Source organism: Pygocentrus nattereri, chromosome 9, assembly GCF_015220715.1.
Source record: "Pygocentrus nattereri isolate fPygNat1 chromosome 9, fPygNat1.pri, whole genome shotgun sequence".
Taxonomy (NCBI): Eukaryota; Metazoa; Chordata; class Actinopteri; order Characiformes; family Serrasalmidae; genus Pygocentrus; species Pygocentrus nattereri.
This window is the reverse complement of record NC_051219.1, coordinates 45,614,671-45,622,177: the sequence shown is the minus strand read 5'-3', so window position 1 is coordinate 45,622,177 and position 7,507 is coordinate 45,614,671. Positions and strand designations below refer to the sequence as shown.

General features: G+C 44.1%; 1 protein-coding gene across 6 annotated transcripts in view; it reads left to right on the top strand.

Moving 5' to 3' along the window:
* The first annotated feature begins 268 nt into the window (after window positions 1–268).
* The window catches only part of si:dkey-178k16.1 (band 4.1-like protein 1), a 106,246-nt gene continuing 99,007 nt past the window's right edge, over window positions 269–7,507 (top strand). For 2 of the 6 annotated variants that reach the window (XM_037541340.1, XM_037541339.1), the window contains exon 1: window positions 273–748. The gene's annotated coding sequence lies outside the window, so the exon portion shown is untranslated. Of the gene's footprint in view, window positions 749–7,507 lie in introns of all 6 variants that reach the window. The other 4 variants (XM_037541342.1, XM_017715891.2, XM_017715888.2 and 1 more) reach the window with 3 other exon arrangements.

Sequence of the window (7,507 nt, the reverse complement as noted above, 5' to 3'; positions counted from 1 at the left end):
GGCTGCGCATTATTTTTATTCATACAGGATGTCATCGAAGCCCCGCGGGTGACACCCTGCATAAATAAAAATAATGCGTGGCCACGACTTAGTGAGGCATGGGGACGAGATAATTATGTCGTCGCCACGCCTTCGTAAAGCATCAGAACGAGATCCTAACGCTTGGCCACGACTTAGTAAACCGTCATCTTAACCATCGCATTCCCACGACTTAGTAAGCTGTGATCTCGTTCCCACACCTTACTAAGCCGTGGCCACGACTTAACCATTGCATTCCCACGCCTTACTAAGTCGTGGCCACGCATTAGGATCTCGTTCCCATGCTTTACTATGTCGTGGCCACGCCTTATTTTTGATGTATACAGGATGTCATCAGCGGGGCTCCGTAGGGGAAACGCTCGAGTGATGGTAACAGGACGCGGGCGCGCTGGGTGAAGGGTGTGTTAGCGGTCAGACTGAAGCCTGTGCTCCTCATAAAGCTCCGTCTCTCTCTCCTGGGCTCAGGAGTTCCGCCCCTTCAGCTTCTCCTCTCCTCTCCTCATTTCGCCAGCGAGCCTGCCTCCCTTTCCCTCCGCTCATCCATCCTCTCGGACAATTTGGTCTCATCCGCGGGAGAGCAGCAGCAGCAGCACCGGCGGCGGCGGCGGCGGCAGCGGCAGGGCGGTGTCTCTGCTTCCTTTGCGGGCTCCTAAAGACCTAAATGGTCGACGCTGGGACGGGAATCCGCCTGTCGAGCCTGTGAAGTCAGGTAGGCGTCTATTGTGTTTTCCTGCGCGGCTGTAACGTCGTTTACAGCCGCCTTTTAACCGCCGGTGTCTGAGCCGCGCTGTTAGCCCACCGCCAGCCTATAATAAACCAGCGTTTCGGTGTCTTTGACCTCATGTTTCCGAGCCGCTCTGTGGTCAGTCTCACATATTTGTCCTGACATTTGACATTTTCTGCAGCAGGCCAGCGCGTCAGTCCCTGCTGTGGTCAGTGGTCGCTCGTTTTCTCTTTGTTTGGCTCCGTTAACAGAACTTGCTGGGCTGCAAACGCAGGGCATCCTTTTGTGCTCGGCTCCTTATGTCCTTATGACAGCCCCAAACGAGCCCCAGCAAATAAGGCACTCCCCTAGCCGTGCAGGTGGAGCTGACCGGTCCACCTCACATCACACAATAGCGCAGATAAAACCTCATCAGAAAGGCATGTTTTCTCTCACAGCATCGCCATGTGCTCTGCCTGCGTGCTGACCACTGATTTCTGTAGGCTGAATGTCTAGATGGTCACTTCAAACGCCTTTCTAAGTGAGTTCTACCGGTCAGCCCGGACGTCTACACAATACAACCACAGAACCAGGGGTTATTCAGTCAGCTGGCTGTGGGTTTGAGGGTGTGGCACGGAGGGCAGCGTGCAGTGCCCAGCACTGACACCAATTAAAGGTGTGGCAGAGCTACGTGGCAGTTACAGACCAGCATAATGAAGTGATGGAGGAACCACTTTCATACAACATCAGTCATTTAGGGCTAGTCAACAGGTCAGGTGTAGCTGAAGAGCTGGAGTAGTCAGACTAATTAAAAGGAGCCTCATCAGTGTGGCGATGGGGACTACATTTCCCAGCATTCATTGTTCCCTTTGCACATTTAATTCTGCTGTAAATCAGTATTCCCATCTGCTTTGGTGAAAAGCTCACCCTGTCAGTGTCCGTTGAGGCGTTAGGACACCAGATTCACTGCTAAAACAAACAATCTTGCCATAAATGTGAGTTTCGTTTGCGTGTAGACATGTGCTGATATTAAAAAATGGGTATGAAATAATGTAGAAGACTGTATGTGTTTGAAAAATAAGCAATAACGTGTTGGTGGGTAGGAATTTCTGTCTTTGACACAAACTTCCCTGCTGGATCTTTATATCCCGGCACAGCAGGTTTGATCAGTTTCTGGATGGCTGTTCTCCAGCAGTGAGTATGCGTGTATGTATATGACTGGCTTGTCTGCCCTGCCCTTAGAAAATGTTTGTGTGTGTGTGTGTGTGTGTGTGTGGCGACCTGTCCAGGGTGCATCCTGCCTTCTGCCCAATAACTGCTGGGATAGGCTCTAGCCCCACCCCCATGACCCAGAAGGATAAGCGGCTTAGAAAATGTGTGTGTTTGTGTTTTCCAGCTGTTTTAAATTGCTCATATCTTGGAAAAAACTGATTTTCCTCACTTTTTGGAAATGAAAGAGTTTGATCTAATATATAAACACTGTTACAGTTTCAAAATGTACCCCCTCCCAGTATATCCCAGACTATATATATGACATCCAAGCTGAAAAAACTGCTCATTTTAATTTCAGTTTTTTGATGGAAATTTATATTTTAGAATTAAAACCGCTCATTCACACTGAAGTCATAAGAAGGGCTACAAGGAGTGATTCAGCCCAGAAGGAATGAGGTACAAAAGCTATACACACACACACACACACACACACACACACACACACACACACACACACATATATATATATATATATATATATATATATATATGTATCGCTGTTGTCAGATCAACTTTACAGGAGAAGGAAAAACCATACCTTAATTTTAATGTAAGTCAATGGAACCAGACATTTTTCCAAGCAATTTTGGTTCCTTTCTGTTTACATAAAATATATAGGATCACAGGTACTTTGAAATTATGTCAGAACTGAAAAATGACAAAAATGGAGATACAAGGTTTTGTTCTGTGTGTGTGTCTTGCTGTTGTCAGAATATGGAGCCAGATGTTTTTTCAAGTCTTTCCCAAGTTTTTTTGGTTCATTCATCATGAAATTTACATACAATGTAAACAGCATTTTCAAATTATGTAAAAAACAGAAAAATGTCAGAGATGGAGATACAAGGTAAAAACAGGCTGTTTAAAAAAAAAAAAAAAAAAAAAAAAATATATATATATATATATATATATATATATATATATATATATATATATATATATATGTGTGTGTGTGTGTGTGTGTGTGTGTGTGTGTATCTTACTCTTAGATGCATAGTAACAAAAACAGGCTGTTTAATTCTAAGGAATAAGGTAAGACTGGAAACAGTCGCATAAAAGTGATTATTTTGGCACATAAAGCCACACGGACGTTGTAGGTTCACTGCAACTAAAAAGGTAAAGTACAAGGGTAACGGAGGATGAGAGTGGTGAGGATAGCATCGCAACCTTTACCATTAGCTGTGACGCCGTGAAACCGCAACTCCCTCGACTACAATGATCAAATCCAGTCACGTTTATTGTCACATCACATTACACAGGTGTGAAAGCCTCAGGTGCGTAGCCCCCTCGTAGTACTTAAATACAAGAAATATATATAAGAAAAAAAAGAAATATATGCACATTAGACTGTAAATACCTGCGCATATACATACTATACACTTGAATATACACTATTACACAATATGCTGACTATCATGGTATACCTAATTATAGAATAAGCCAATTCGCATGCATGGGTTCCTCTGGTTTTAGCACTAAAGACTCTCTTATATGTCTATGTGTTGAGCTGTTTCACTCACTCACTGACCGTTAACATCATTCCTGGTGATGAAATTGAATTCCCAGTTCAAGCAACATTACTCTTGCGCAATATGCATTTCCACAAAGAGTTATACGCAATAGCCTACACGAGGCGCAAGAGATGAATCTCACTTAGGCCTAGTGTTCCGTCAGAAAATGAATATATTCCATAGCCTGGAAAGCAAGCAGACACACAGGCTTACAGAATGAAGTACCATCCCACACAGTGCCTCCAGTGCTCTCAGAATGAGCCCCATAGGTCCTATATGTTTCATGTACCATATGCATTCTTCAGCCGTGCAGCGTATTAATGTTCTTTTCCTGCAACGGTTCTTTTTCCAATATGTGTGCTTATCTATTCAGGCTTATCTGCCTGAGGAGCCTTGCAATTGAGGTCGAGGGCATTCTGTGGTTCTCCATGAAGTTTCCAGTGCACAGAAGAAACACATCGACTTGTTTCTTATAAACAGCAAGTAACACAGTCTGAGCAAGCCATTTATTTTTAATACTCCTGTCCTTACTCTTCTGGTGATTTGTGTCTCTTTGTCCTGCGTATAAGGCACTAATAAAGGCCTGCTAGCGTGCATCTGTGGGCTCATTTTGCCTCCAGGCCTGACAGTCGCTGAGAAATACTCCACCCCCGTCTCCTCCCTCTCTGTGGACTGCGAGACCGAGCATCACTCTTCATTGATGTTTAGCGGTGTCCTTTATGCCGTCTGCGTTGACCCAAGGGATGACAGCTGGGAAGGGAGAATGTGTGCGAATTAGATATGGGTTCGGGGCTGGAGAGGTGTTTGTTGTACCCTTCTGCCCCGTGGATGGAGGGAAGTCTCCCACGAGGGCTCCGACAGGGGTCGGTGATGGATTTGTTACAAGTTAATTTCCCCCAGCCTGGCATTCTTTTTGTTTGTCTCGTGCAGCAATTCCGAGGAAAACAAAATATGAATTCCTTCGGTGACAAAAGCCGAGAGCCCATGCATTATTCAGCTGGCAGTTCGGTTCTGTGGTCCTCAGGATGACAACATGACTTGGGTTGATTGCACTGAGTCAGAGTCATTTTCTTGCGCAGGACTATCAAACCGCTGCTCACATTCAAAGGATTCGTGGGCATCTTTTATGCAGCAGTCGGAAGCGAAGGGAAAGGGGAGCCCTGTCAGAGGAGAATACATTGAGGACTTGGAGCAGGAGGTGGTTCAAAATCAGATTTAACCTTATCTCCCTAAGGTAATATCCCTGCAAGTGTCCTCCATCAGTTACTACGCTCCTTGGATGTGGGAAACCATCGCCTCAAGGCTTCTCACCTATTACTGGGCCTGGAGACGGTTATGAGCATGATATTGATGTGCTCTATGGCTGAGCTCCCCTTTCTCTTAACCAAGTGGCCACTTAACTCCAAATCACAGGCAGTAACACTCTGCCTCCATTAGCATGTGGCTTAGTGAGCTGTAGAGGCTAGTGATAATGGGTTGTTGGGTTGGTGCAGTTCTGCACCTCTGTAAAAGATATTTAACTGTATAATTATTGGCTTTTAGGTTCTATGATGACACAAATGAGTCTTGATTTAAACATAAGCAATTATTCAAGCATCAAATAATCGTAGCAGCAGCTTCTGATAAAGCTTCCGCTATATTTGTGACAAAGCTTGAAGAAAACCGAGCAATTAAGGCAAACATGTTCACACTACCCACACAGTTCACACCACCTGCAACTGTAAAACCAGATGTGCTTACTTATGTGCTGTTAAAACTTGACTGCGAACTCATTACCAAGCCTGCCGAGCTTAATTAAGCTCAGTGTCCTGTTATAGGTTTTGTGTGGCACCGATACTGGGTACAATTATTGGGCTGATATCAGCAGAAAATGCTGGAGTGGATATTGAAGGGAGCACTGAGTGAATTTGATTCAACGCTGTAACAAATCTATCCTGAAATAGCACACGCTCGCATCGTGTGACGTGATGCTGGCGAGGAGGTGGAGAGGTCCAACATTATAGCTTACTTTTAGATGCTTTTGGATCTTAAGTGGTTCAATTAAAAGTAGCTCATTTTAATGTTCAGTCGTTTTTAAAAGAGCCCATATCCTACCGTTTTCTTATATTTCAATTTTTCCCTTTTCCTTCATCCACTTTTAGCATTTGTGTGGCTTTATGTAGCAAAAACCTCTCTTTATCTCTAACAGGCTGTTTATGTTACTGTGCATTTAAGACTGATATAAGATAAATGAGCTCTGTTCTCGTTGTCCTGTTCTGCCTCTAGAGCTGGCCGATATGGCCAAAAATGTTACCACGATAAACAAAATTCAAATCGCGGTAAATGTCAAATTGTTATTTGTTTCAGGGTTAAAGGCTGATTTTTGCTCCTGGGTGGTTAATCGCTGTTTTAAACTGTCCTTTATGGTGGGAACCACGACAAACACTCACCAAACAGAGGAACATCTCACAGATCTGTCATGGGACGCTGGGAGAAGGTTTCTGATTAGCTAGTTTTAACAGTTGGAAAAGCAGGTCAGCAGTTTTTGTAATAGTCATTAAAGAAAGAAAACAGATTATTTTAACTGTCTGCTGACGAGCGCTCGGCTGTCCGGTTGCAAACGCTAGACAAGTGGCCAGAAACTGTGATGAACTGTTTAGTTTCTCAACGTCAACCTAGTACGCACAGCGGGAGTTAGCTGGCTCGGTACGTCAGGGATGGATCACACCGCCTCACTCCCATCAGTCCTAACACAGCTGTGTCAGAGCACATCACAGTATTCAGACTCCAGATAACAGACGACTGGGTTTCTCTATAGTAGCTTGAGGGGGGAACCACAATATATCAACACCAGACAAACAGAGTCCGACTTTTAGCTACGTTTAAACTGAAAGTGGTGCTTCTGTGTCTTGTTTGATCTACAGTATCATCAGTTCTCTGTGCTGTGAGAGTGATGGAGCTGCTTCAATTTAGCCAGCTGCTAAAACAGCTGGCCTGGAAAGATACTGCGCCCCTGCTTTCCAAAGCCTCACAGCTTCCTCAGTTTACTGTCGTTTAAATCAGGACTGTAATTCACAAGAACCACGTCTTTCTCTCACTTTCATCGCTTGGGAATGCACTAATACTAAAATATGACTGGGCGCTGTAACAGTGCTGTAGCTGTGAGGAGCAGACGTGGTTTAACGCTGCTAAAGCTTCTTTAGGATGTATGGAAAGAGGGGAGTTCGCTGAAGGTCAGTACAGTTAACACCACTGATTGTGTCAGTCGTATTTGGTCACAGGACAGCAGATCGCTGGTCGCTCCTCCCAAACAGGGGATGACTAACTCCACAATTCAGATGTTCCTCCCTCTCTAGTCATGTCGAAAACCTCGGAAGTGCGCCATCTCCTGGCGAGTAGTGCTGCTTTCCTTGTGGTAGAAAACGCCACCAGGGCTGTCGCTAGAACGTGGAGGTGTGAGAGTGGCGTATTATATGGAAAAGCTATCAAACATTTCTTATAGTTCAACTGAAGTTACATCACGATAATTATCGTTATCGTTTTATCGCCCATCATATTTAAAGGTGAAACATTACTTAGGACTTCACTGTGAATGGGTGGGCCTAAAATAGGCCGAATAGCTGGATATACGTAAAGGAGTTGGTTCTTGTGACATCACAGAACGAGTGAATCCAAAGCAGGCTGTTTTAGCAGCTTAGTTTCCACGTATGGACTGTATGGACTGGATAGTGAAATGTTTGTTTTGAAATGTTGTTTAATGTTTACTTATTGGTTTTAAACTCCTTTATTCAAAAAATCCCTTTGAAAGTCCTTTAAAGAAAATAGCACATTGCTATAGGTATCAATACTCAAGGTTCCAGTATTGGTATCAGATAAGGAAAAGTAGTATTGCACCATCTCTGTGTTTAAAGAATGTGTTTATAATTACGGAGACGGGGGGCAGATACCTTGTCATTAGTAAATGTCTTGGCTCCTGCACCCACTATTTTAAGAAATAGGCTCAATT